This window comes from Petaurus breviceps, unplaced genomic scaffold, assembly GCF_028583685.1.
Source record: "Petaurus breviceps papuanus isolate PSGF00001 unplaced genomic scaffold, PetGlider_PUasm1.0 156, whole genome shotgun sequence".
NCBI lineage: Eukaryota > Metazoa > Chordata > Mammalia > Diprotodontia > Petauridae > Petaurus > Petaurus breviceps.
In genome coordinates, this window is record NW_027185720.1 from 2,385,881 (window position 1) to 2,397,362 (window position 11,482).

General features: G+C 37.3%; 1 protein-coding gene and 1 long non-coding RNA gene across 2 annotated transcripts in view; both read left to right on the forward strand.

Moving 5' to 3' along the window:
• TRHDE (thyrotropin releasing hormone degrading enzyme) overlaps positions 1-11,482 on the forward strand; it is a 504,503-nt gene that overhangs the window by 84,386 nt on the left and 408,635 nt on the right. The window lies entirely within an intron of this gene.
• Positions 6,778-7,902, forward strand: LOC138156720 (uncharacterized). The gene is made up of 2 exons (XR_011167209.1): positions 6,778-6,933; positions 7,596-7,902. It is a non-coding gene; the product is annotated as an uncharacterized lncRNA (long non-coding RNA).

An 11,482-nucleotide genomic window follows, 5' to 3' on the forward strand; every position in this document is an offset into this window, starting at 1 on the left:
TGGAGATCCTGCCACCAATTAGGATATTTTTGTTGAATATTTTATTGTTTACATGAGGAAAGATTTCTGATGCCTCCTTGTTTTGGGCGGTTGCTTTGCTTTGTGAGGGCTTGTGTATGTTGGATTTCACTTTCTCTATGCTGTTGCAGAAAACCTCTATTTGCCAGTTTAATTCCCAGGATGTATATAATCTGCCATCTCTCATCTGCATCACTCCATTTCTGGTTAGTCAGCTAATCACTTAGGTCCCGAGCTGGGGCCTTGGTGTTTTGCATTTGGGAATGCTAGTAGATGAAGAACTATGTGTTTGATTTAGACTACCTCTTTCTTCTCTGTGCTTAAAATTTTTTTCAAGAATATTCCTGAAGTTGGGACAGCATGGTATGGTGGATAGAGGGTTAGGGTTATAGTCATGGATAGCTGGGTTCAGATCCAGTCTTTGTTACATTTTAGATTTGTGATGCTGACCAAGTCACTTGACTTCTGTGTGTTTCAAGCACATTCATAGGACTTATTTACTAAGTCATAGACAGGTGGAGATTTGCATCTGTGGAGGAAATTCTCACACTGGGAGTTTCACATGTTGACACAATCACAAATTCTTTGCATATTCATATATTATTAATCTTAGTATAGGACTAGGTATACAAATATCAAAAAATTATAAAATATAACATAGAGTTATGTATCTATATGAGATATATAATTATTAGCAAAAGAAGAAAAACATCTATTTGACCTTTTTTTTTTAAATTTCAGGAGGGAACAGAATATATCATAGAAATCATTGATTTTGAGTCAGAGGATCTGGGTTCAAATTCTTATTTTAATTACTGCCTATATGGGCAATTTTCAGGCCAGTTAGTTAACTTTTGTTGATCTCAGTTTAGCTATCCAAAAAATGAGGATCTTGGATTACGGTATCTTTGTGGTCCCTTCTCTCTCTGGATTAAGGATTTTCCTTTCAGTATGCAAATTGAGAACTGAAACAGAAAAACAGAGATTCCCAGGCCTAGAACTGTGCTCGCACCCAACTGAAACACTCAGGTCTGATCCATAATTTCTTAAGCAAAAAGATATCACCAGAGCTTTTAGTGAGTGAACCAAGAAGTTTGCAGTGGGAATTACTATCCGTTTATTACTGGTTACTCTTTGCCTGTGACTCCAATAAGAATGTAGGAAAAGAACTTTGAACATTTTAAAGAATTATTCTATTCACTCCAGTTGGGTCCATAACCAGTATCTAAAATAAATTAAAGCTACGTAATATAATGGAACCATTATGTATGTATGTGTGTATATATATGTGATGTCAACTGTTATTATTATGTTGATAGACATTGCATCATTTCCCACCTGGCTGCCCTCCTGACTTCATCCTGCCTCTGGGGACCCAATATTCCTCCTTCTCCACTAATTGTTGACTTTTCTCATTGGACTTGAGGGCAGGGAATATCTTTGGCTTTTCTTTGTAATCTCAGAAGTTGGCATAGTATGAGGCACGTAACAGGCACTAACTCTGTAGCATGTGGAACAAATATTAGATGTGGCCACAAACATATACACGTGTATATACACATGTATACACATGCACACAAAATGCACATATGTGTATGCATGTGTAAATATTATGTTATATACATACATATATGTGTATATATCTATATATATATATAAATCATTTTTTAGATAAATCAGTAGTGTGATGTATTTGAAATTTTCCTTAACTTGAAATTTACTTAAGATACTACTTGGTGTAGTCTTAGTCTAATAGAGAGCTATTCTCAAAGCCAAGAAGACCTGGATTCAAGTCCTTCTTTTTTAACACATCCTCTGTGTGACCCTGACCAAGTCACTTGCTCAGTGTTCCAGGTAACTCTCTATAAATTATTAATAATTTATATTAAAATTAATTAAAAATTAAAATTAAGAAATTAAAAAATAATTAATTAAAATTAATTCAAAAATAAAAGACTATAAATTTCTGAAAATATGCTGCCTTGCATTGGCAGAGTCTCCTTATGTGAAAATTCTCCATTTTAATGAAACCAATACAGGTCTAGTACCTAATGGTATTTTTCAATTTACTCATCTTTCTGCTGCTTTTGAGTTAGAATCACTTCATTTTATAGGACTTTTCCATTTAATAGATTTTTCCCCTTTTGCAGGAGGTTATGGTATATGGGAAGTTTGATTTCTTGTTTCCCTATTTCATGGTTAATGGATTTTTCTTTTTTAAGCTGAGTTGTGTGTCTTTCCTCTCTGACATGTTTCTAGCTTCAGGGAACTTAGTGCCCTCTGGTCTATTAATATTAGCGGTACTCAGTAAGATAATCCTGTTTAGTTTCTACTATGGATTTTATACCATAGTCATAACTTCTCATGTGCAGGATTGGGTCGAGCTAATCATGAAAGTCTGCCACATCTCCAAGGCGTCTCTTTGCATTTTTAAGAATGCTGGCTACATGCCACAGAAATCTATTTTTTAAAAATAGATTTTTATTTCCAGTGAATTCTTTTACATTCTTTTCTTTTCCTCTTTTTTCTTTTCTTGTTTATTTTTGCCCCAACAGATATTCTCTCCTTTTCTGATTTTTTAATTCTAAATCTACAGTAGGGGAGAAAATGGAAGAAACATCACCAGTCTTTCAGTTATGGTAATTACTTTATTTGATGTTCTAAAGTGAAACTTTTAATGCTGATCATTGTGAGGATGTGTTTAGAAAGGTTTTTCTTTTTCTCTCACTGCCTATTGTGTAGAGGACTTTTTGCCTGTACACTTTCATTGGACAATTTCTGCTACCTTGTTCAGTTGTGTCTGACTTTTTGTGACCCCATTTGGTATTTTCTCGGGAAAGACACTGGAGTGGTTTGTAGTTCCCTTCTCCAGCTCATTTTACAAACGAGGAGAGAGAAGCAGAGTTAAGTGACTTGCTTGTGGTCGCACAGCTAGTAAGTATCTGAGGCCACATTTGCACTCAGGTCTGGCTGACTTTTGGTCCTCACTCCATCCCCTGGACTGCCTAGCTGTTCCTATTACCTTAGGGATTAATTTAAATATTGATTGGTATTTTTGACTCTTTTTTACTTTATTAAAAATCATAATCTTAAGAGAATGTTGAGTAACGGACCCTATGTGTCCAAAACATAAATGTTTGGTGGCTATCACGGCTGATCATTATGATAATTCAGGAACCATTGGCCACTAACTGCATATATAAAAAATATTAATGTAGTTATATTTGTCATAGGAGAGGCACCTGTTTATGTAGGCTGGGCTGGTCTTTTAAAACTCTGAGAGGCTGTTTGGCTTCCTTGATGTCTGAAATATAAAAGATCCAGCCTATGAGTGAGTTGAATTTGAATTCCTACTGCCCTGTGGGGATGTACCTTTCTAATTTAGTGTGCATGGCTGCCCTGGTGAATGTGGCAGCCAATGGGAGTAGTTGTTTTATCTGAATTACTATATTTTCAACCTTAAGAATTATATCCTCATTGTCCTTTGTAATTAGTACAGTAGTTTTCATTGCATTTTATGCCCCACCAATTCCTTATGGCATTCACACTCCAATCTGAATCACTGTGGAGTGTCCTAGGTTAGGCCTGGTCTAGAATATTATTTCTCTGTTTCCTCATCTGTAAAATGAGCTGAAGGAGGAAATGGTAAACTACTCGAGTGTCTTTGCCAATGAAGCCCCAAATGGTGTCACAAAGAGTTGGAAATAGCTGAAAAACAATTGAAGAATAACAGAATATAATGATAGGTGACCCAGTACCTAGTGGCTTTGAATGTTCATCACAAATACTCAATTTTACTCCCAGCTCAGTTGCTCTTTCATTTCATTCTCTAAACTTGCCCACTTTGAAATATGTCTGCTGTGGGGCCCACACCCCTAAAAGACAAATTGGGAGGATCACTGTTTCATAAGGGCCTCCAATTGTGCAAACTTCACTCTCAGTTAAACTTATTTTCTGGAAAACTTGATCCTGGATGTATCCCTCCCCTTGCAATTTCCAGATTTCTTTAATGTTTGATATTTCTCTGTTAGAATGTAAGTGCCTTTAGATTAGGGACCGTCTTGTTTTCTTTTATTTGTATTTCTAGCCACATGCTTAGTGTGTGATAAATGCTCTCTTTCTCTCTCATCCATCCATCCATCCATCCATCCATCCATCCATCCATCCATCCATCCATCCATCCATCCCTCTGTCCATCTATCCATCCATCATCCGTCCAAACATCCATCCATCCATTCATTCATCTAACATGTATCCATCCATCCATCTATCTATCTATCTATCTATCTATCTATCTATCTATCTATCTATCTATCTGTCTGTCTGTCTGTCTGTCTGTCTGTCTGTCTGTCTGTCTGTCTGTCTGTCTGTCTGTCTATCTATCTATCTATCTATCTATCTATCTATCTATCTATCCATCCATCCATCCATCCATCCATCCATCTATCCTTAGAATCTACAGCTGGGCAAGGTATGGGGCATATCCTGGATATATGGTCTATTTCTTTTAAAGTCTTCCATTATACAGTACTATATCTAGTTTCCATTTCTTGGATTATTTTACTCTCTAAGACTTAGAACTTTCCCTGAACTTACCAAAACCATATGTTACTGGAAGCAGCTGGGTGGATAGAGCACTAGACTTAAAACCAGGAAGACCTGAATTTAAATCTGACTTGAGATACTGTGTGACCCTGGACAAGTCACTTATACTCTCTATGCCTCAGTTTCCTCACCTCTTTAAATGGTAACAATAATAACACCTACTTTCCAATGCTGTTGTGAGGTTAAAATGATATATAATTTTAAAAGTGCTTTGCAAAACTTAAACCACTATATATTCCTGGCTGTATACACATATATAATCATTTAGACAGTGTTAGACATTTGAACAAATACCCTCCTTTCTGTTACAGACACATAAGGTAGTTGGATCATAGAGTTAAATCAGTAAGAGGCCCTAGAAGTCATCTAGTCCAGCCCCTTCTTTTCCCCTGTTTGCCAAATAAGGTACTATCTTCGTTTGCTCAGATGTCTCTTGCACTCAGCTATTCGAAGTCATCCAAGTACCATTACTGGAGATGCTCAAAGTATAATTTGTCAATTGCCTTTAGTTCTATTCTCCAAACTTGTGAGATGTTCTTCTTCAATTGCCATAGAAGTGGGTAGAGGAAGGTAGAGTATTTCTTGATTGCTGAAGCTAGGGGTCTTAGAACAGTGTAGGGGTAGCTGGCTGAGATATAATTGTCCCATGTTTGCCCAGGGCTGTTCTCAGGTCATGAGCTATGGGAGTTAAGAGGAAAATAGTTTGCACAAAATGAAGACTTGGTTTGTCCCCAGATTATATGAACAGATGCAAACAAATAGATCTGAAATCTGAGAAAAAGGAGTGTACACTGGCACACAATTGAGTGTAAACTGGAAAGAAAACAAAGAAAAACCCTTGTAAGAAACTCTTTAAGCATAATGCATTTTATTTCTTCTTAGTATGTGCATGTACATCAAAAAAATTGAGGGAAAAGACTTCAAAAAGCTTTAGATGATGAATATTTTTTTAAACTTGTTCTAATTGCTAGAAAAAAAAGTGCTCTGGAAAGTATGCATTCTGTCTGATAATAATATGACAGGAAGTAAAGTAAAAGAGGTTAACAGCAGTGAAAATAGCTAATATTCTAGTGAGTTAAATAAGATGAAATTTTGGTATGGGAAATTAATTCTGCCATACAATGAGAAGCTAGAATATAGTATATCTATACCTAAGAGTAGCTTTCAACAGAAATTAGTTTGAAGAATAGTTTGAATGAATGCATGGAATATTCTGCCCATTTATACAAACCATACAGTAGTCTAGAACATATTAATGTTTATTGACTGAATAGCCTTTGGAAACTTATAAGGATAACAAGAAAAAGAATCTAGCCACCTACCATCTCCAGGCCTGCTGGCACTGGAAGCTCTAAGCTCTAAGACAGTGATTCGACCCTTTGAGTGAAGCCTTAGAGGAGGCTCTTTCATTTGTGGCTGAGACCTTACTTTCTTGGGCAGGAAATTTGGGACTATCTTTAATGGTGGGAATTTTGACTTTTTAGGTTATTAACAATGTGACTGTGGCTTTTGAATTCAATTCACAAATTCAAGAAACATTAAGGAAATTACTGTGTGTAGAGAATGATTCTGAAGGCTAGATGTGATAACAAAGTTGAGAGAAGGAAAACCCTGCCCTCATGAGATTTACAATCTAGAGGGAGGTATGGTATATACCTCAATAATCATAATGAAAAATAATACATAGAACATGTTTCAGAGGCTTACACTTGTCCCCTGTTGTACAAAATACTATAAGAAGTCCAAAGATAAAAATTATGCATTTTTAACTGGAAAGAAATACAGAGGACAATTAGACCAACCCATTCATTCTATCAACGAGGGAGTGGGTTGCAGTGACAGTGAGTGACTTCCCTGGTCATAAGTTAATAAGTAGAAAAGGTAGGTTTTGAACCAAGATTGTCTGGCTGTCAATCCAGTATTCTTTCCATTTTATGCTGACTTCCCTGTAATGGTAAGGGAATTTGAACATCTTTCCTTCCCCTTAATGAGCCTCACTTGGAGCCCAACAAGAGAAGCTTGCTTAGGGGAGGCTTGTTTTTCAGGAAGGCCCACATCTTTTGTTACTTTGTAATTAGGCAGTGAGTAATGCATGTTGTGATGTCTCTGACCTTGAAGAAGGCTATATATACTCAGAGATGAGGTTTTGCTTTGGGGCTCACTTATGGTAAGCATTGTGTGATCTGGCCAGATGAGACTCTGGGTAGCCATTGAGCCCCTCCTGGCTTTGAAAATGCAGCTGTTGGTTCTTCTCTCTCTGGTCACTAACTATGTGTGTATATACTGGTCAGACAGCTAGGACCCCTGTTGGTAGGTCTGTTGAACTGTGTTATTTTCTCTGTCTGTATTTTTTTGTCTGCTTGTAATTTCTGTTTGTATTTTCTGAAGTTCAGGGTGCTGACTTTTTCCCCTGAACTAAGTGAATGATATATGTGTTTGATTAACGTAAGATTGTTAACCCCTTTTGAGTTGCTTTCCTTTAGTAAAGCAGATCGAAGAACCTGTGCTAGCAGCCATCCTGGGTATGCTAGGGTGCTTGCTGTTACATCCCCTGGTGGGAATGCAGTTTGTGGGGAAGAAATCATGCTTGGAGGTCCTTTAATTGTTCTATCATGTATTAATCTGTTATCTTGAAAAGAAAGTCCACCAGGCAGTTGGTCAGCTATCATTTATTAAACACCTACTACATGCCAGGCATTGTGCAAAGTTCTGGGGATAATAAGAAAAAGTAAATAAAGCAATTCTTCTCTCAGAGAGGCCAGTCTAGTGGGAGAGAACCAGAGAACCTCTGTAAAATGTACATAGTCTCTCTTGGCTCTGACCTACTTAGAAATCCTATCTGATCTAATTTTTTTAAAAAGTAAAATACTTCATGAAAGTTAAAAGGCAAGTGGTGTTGGTGTGGGTCTGCACATTTTGTAGAATTTCTGAGCTGGAAGGAAACTTATTTGTGCTCCCTCCTCATTTTACAGATGAGAAAACTGAAGTCTAGAAAAGGAGACTTCCTTAAGATCACACAGCAAGTTAATGGTCCATGTCTCCTGATTTCCCAGTCGACTGTTCTTCCCAAAACATCCACTCATGCTGTAATCTATGTGTGATTCCCCTTCCCTTCCCCTTCCCTACTTTTTATATGCTACTGCAGAGTAATATTAATTATCTCTTGTTTCTGATGCTTTTGATTCAGTGCTTTTAAAAACGATTTTAGAGTAATCACGCTCTTCTTATGCAGAAACATTCTGGACAGGTCTTTTTTTTTTTATAAAAAAAAGTCTAATATATGTGTGTATGTGTGTGTCTGTATGTCTTATTTCTATTATGATAGAAAATGATCAGTGATATTCAGGTGAGTCCAGATAAGTTTTCTTTGAGCACTAATTCTAAAATATTTGTTGTAGAACTATTATGAAGTCTCAAAAGACATTGTGTGCTATTATATATGATTACTAAAGAGTTTGTTGAACGTAGCCTTTTTTACAATGTTAGTTCCCTTGGTATTCACTTAGAACATTGTTCTCTGCTGACAGCCCATTTTAGGGATTGTCCCTGTTGAATAATGAATTTGAAATTGAGATAAGGCATTTGTCTGTGGGTAGATTTGGCAGTATTCAATGCATTACTATATTCTCTGTCTCTGTCTCATATCTCTCTCTGTCTCTGTCTCATCTCTCTCTCTCTGTCTCTCTCTCCCCCCCCCCCTTTTTTTCTTTCTCAATACTCAACCCCACACAGAAATAACAACAATATAAAATTGCGAGTTTTTTATCTGTGGGGGTTTTTGTTATTTAACAACCTTCCCCCCCCCCCATAAGTATTCACTTTTATTTCGCCACCTTAAAAAGATTGAAAATAAATTGCATTATCTTTGAAGTTTACTGACCCAAAAAGCAAAATATTGCACCTCAGTGAATTAATGAAATGACCTGGCAAGGCCATGAACAAAAATCCAAGGCAAATAGACATGTCTCTTCCATAAACACTGGTGTATTTAAATCATGGAGTAATTCACCTCTTATTCTGATAGCTACAGAATCTTAAAGTTGGAAGGCAGACTCCAGATTCCTTGTGTAGTATGAAAGATCTTAACATAGGAATCCCCTGTGCAATGCTTGGAAACTGTTTGAATACTGCCAATGACAGAAAGCTCAGTATTTCATAAGCTAACTGAGCCAGGAGGGTCCCATCTTTGAGGCTAAAATTGTCCTCTCAGCTTTTCCCAGTAGCAAACCTCCACCTAAAACAAGATCACGTTCCCTCTGAATAACTTGTGGCATTTCTTTCAGATACTGATATAATGCAGGTGACTATATCTAAATTCAAACACAAAATAAAATTAGTTGTGTCCCAGGGGCTTTTACCTCAAATGGTAAGTCTCATCAATCACAGCTTAGGGCTAGATAGAATTGTTTTCCTCTTATGGAGTTTCAATAAGCAATAAAAATTTACCATCACTTATATACACAAAAAATTTCACTTAACATTCTTCACTTGTTTTTCTTTTTAACTTTTTCAATTTTAATTTATCTGGTGTAGAGACAAATAATTACAAATTATTTCTATAGTATATATAAGCTTGCAATTTCTCAGTAAGCCCAATTCATTGTTTAGGAATTCCATAACTCATACAAGCTTTTATTTTTTTTCCTTGGGATGACCTTGCCCACTAGATGGTTTCCAAGGATGTGGCAAGTTTACAGGTAAGGGGAATGACAGGGACCCCAAAGAAGGGGCTGATTTTCCTTTCCATCCTTTGATATTCCTCTGGACTGAAGAAAACCACATACTTTCTGTGTGGCAAGTCCCCTATTTTTAATCTTAATTTAATTTGTTTTGCCATGACTGATTTTTCTTTTCTCTTTCTAGGATGTCTTTCAGGGTTCCCATATTTTATTTTTAGGATCCCAGTATATGCTAGCTGGCACATGGGGCCTCCAGTAACCCCCTATAGCCCTACATTGGAGGCAATCTTGGTCATCTCCCTAAGGGAGGGGGAGTAGGGACTATCTACCCTGTCTACCCTTAGAGCTGCTGTGTGATGAATTTTAGGTTTTAAAGTTATAACAATAATCCCAAATCGCTTAGTTAACAATCTTATGATTTTCATAAGTGAGAGCCAAATTATTTTATCTGTAAGACAGAGTTAGCAGGACTTAATACCATGATATAACTGGTTTTAAGCAATCCTCCCCCCACTATCTTTTAGTTTCAACAAAATTCAGATTAAAAATTGCCTTGTCTAACACTGTTTCCAGCTCAAAATGGTCACTCAAATTTTGCAATATAAGACAATTTTATAACAATTTAGAAAGACAATTACACAAACAATAAACTTCAGAAAATGTTAATTGCATTCCAAATCATCACATATAAAATTATTGATGGAAGGACAGACTTATGTAGTGCAGAGGCTGGCTGGCTTCTTACCTCATATTGCCCTAACTCATCCCCCTTCCCCCTCTCCCCACAGTTGCAGAGCCTGGTTGTGGGGGTGGTTTAATCAGGGATTTGGGAAGGAGAAAGAAAGAGGACATTTCTCTTTTTGTGGGATGGAATAAGGATCAGGGAGTGTTAGGAGGATGTAGAGTCTGGCACCTGAATTAAAGATCTGGGGCGGGGGGGTCAATGGAAGAGGGGAATTTGATGGATAAGGAGGAGGGTCTGTTAGGAACCTACAAGCTTCCTGATAGTACTTGCTTGGCCTTAGGGAACTTGGAGCAGAAACTCCAGGTTCCAGTAGTGTGGGAACAAAGACTTGGGTGTTTGAGAGAAGAGGTTCATCTGCTTCTCTAGAGGGGTAAGCTTCAGGGAACCCAGGAGCCCAAGGGCCATTGCCAGTGGGACCCCCTATAGCTGCTGTACCTCCCCATCCTTCCTTTCACCAGGTGGGGGAGGGTAACTCAAATTCCCTACCATTCTTCAGCACTCTCTTTCCTTAATCTGATCTGGAATGAGAGGAGTTAACAAAATCTGCTAAAGTGTTTTTGGTGTTCTAGCTTTTCACTGTAGCCCTAGACTGGTCAGAGCTGGGACCATAGGGAGAATGATCTTAAAAGTTTTTTCTTTTTTTCTGAACTTTTGCTCAAGTAAACTTCACTTTTGTGTCCATTTCTTAAAAACTTCTGGCAAAGTGGGGGCTTTGAACCTGCCAGTCAAGGTGAGTGGGACTCTGGAAAAGATCCAGTGGTGCATAGTTCCTTCTCTTCCCTACTGGAGACCTCAGAGCTTTGTCTCTGAGGTACCTCTTTTTCAGATCTATGCAATTTCCCAATTTATCTTAGTGCCAAATAGTACAATAAATTCTGACTTATCTTAAACATCAACTTAGGAGAGACAACATTTCACTTAAAATATAACCAGAAGTAATTCATGTAACTGGATCTATATTCCAAATGATATTACACACTCTGTATTTATGATTTTAATGCTAACATAGATGTATCCCACTTATCACACTTAAAAACATGTTTAATTTCTTAAAATGAATTGGAGTCTCATATAATTGTCAAGTTTCCAATTTTAGCACACATACCCACTTAAAAGTTATTTTAAAATTGACCAGTACTTAGTTTTAGTTTGTAAGACTACCTAAATTTTTGTGATATATTCCAATCAGATTCAGTTACCTTTGGTTGTATCCTGACTCACACAAATCTTTTCTCTTTCTGTGACTTAGGAAAGGGCTAAGTGTTAGTCCTGTTCCAAAGTGCATCCTTGAAACCTGCTTTTCTTTGATCAGTAAAGTGACCCTTTTTCTCTTAGATACATCTGAGGGGAAGAGTTTCACCCTTACTCTGTTTTTTGTCTGTCCTTCCACCTCAGAACTTGGCCAGAGACCAAGGGGCGGGGGGAGAGAGAGAGA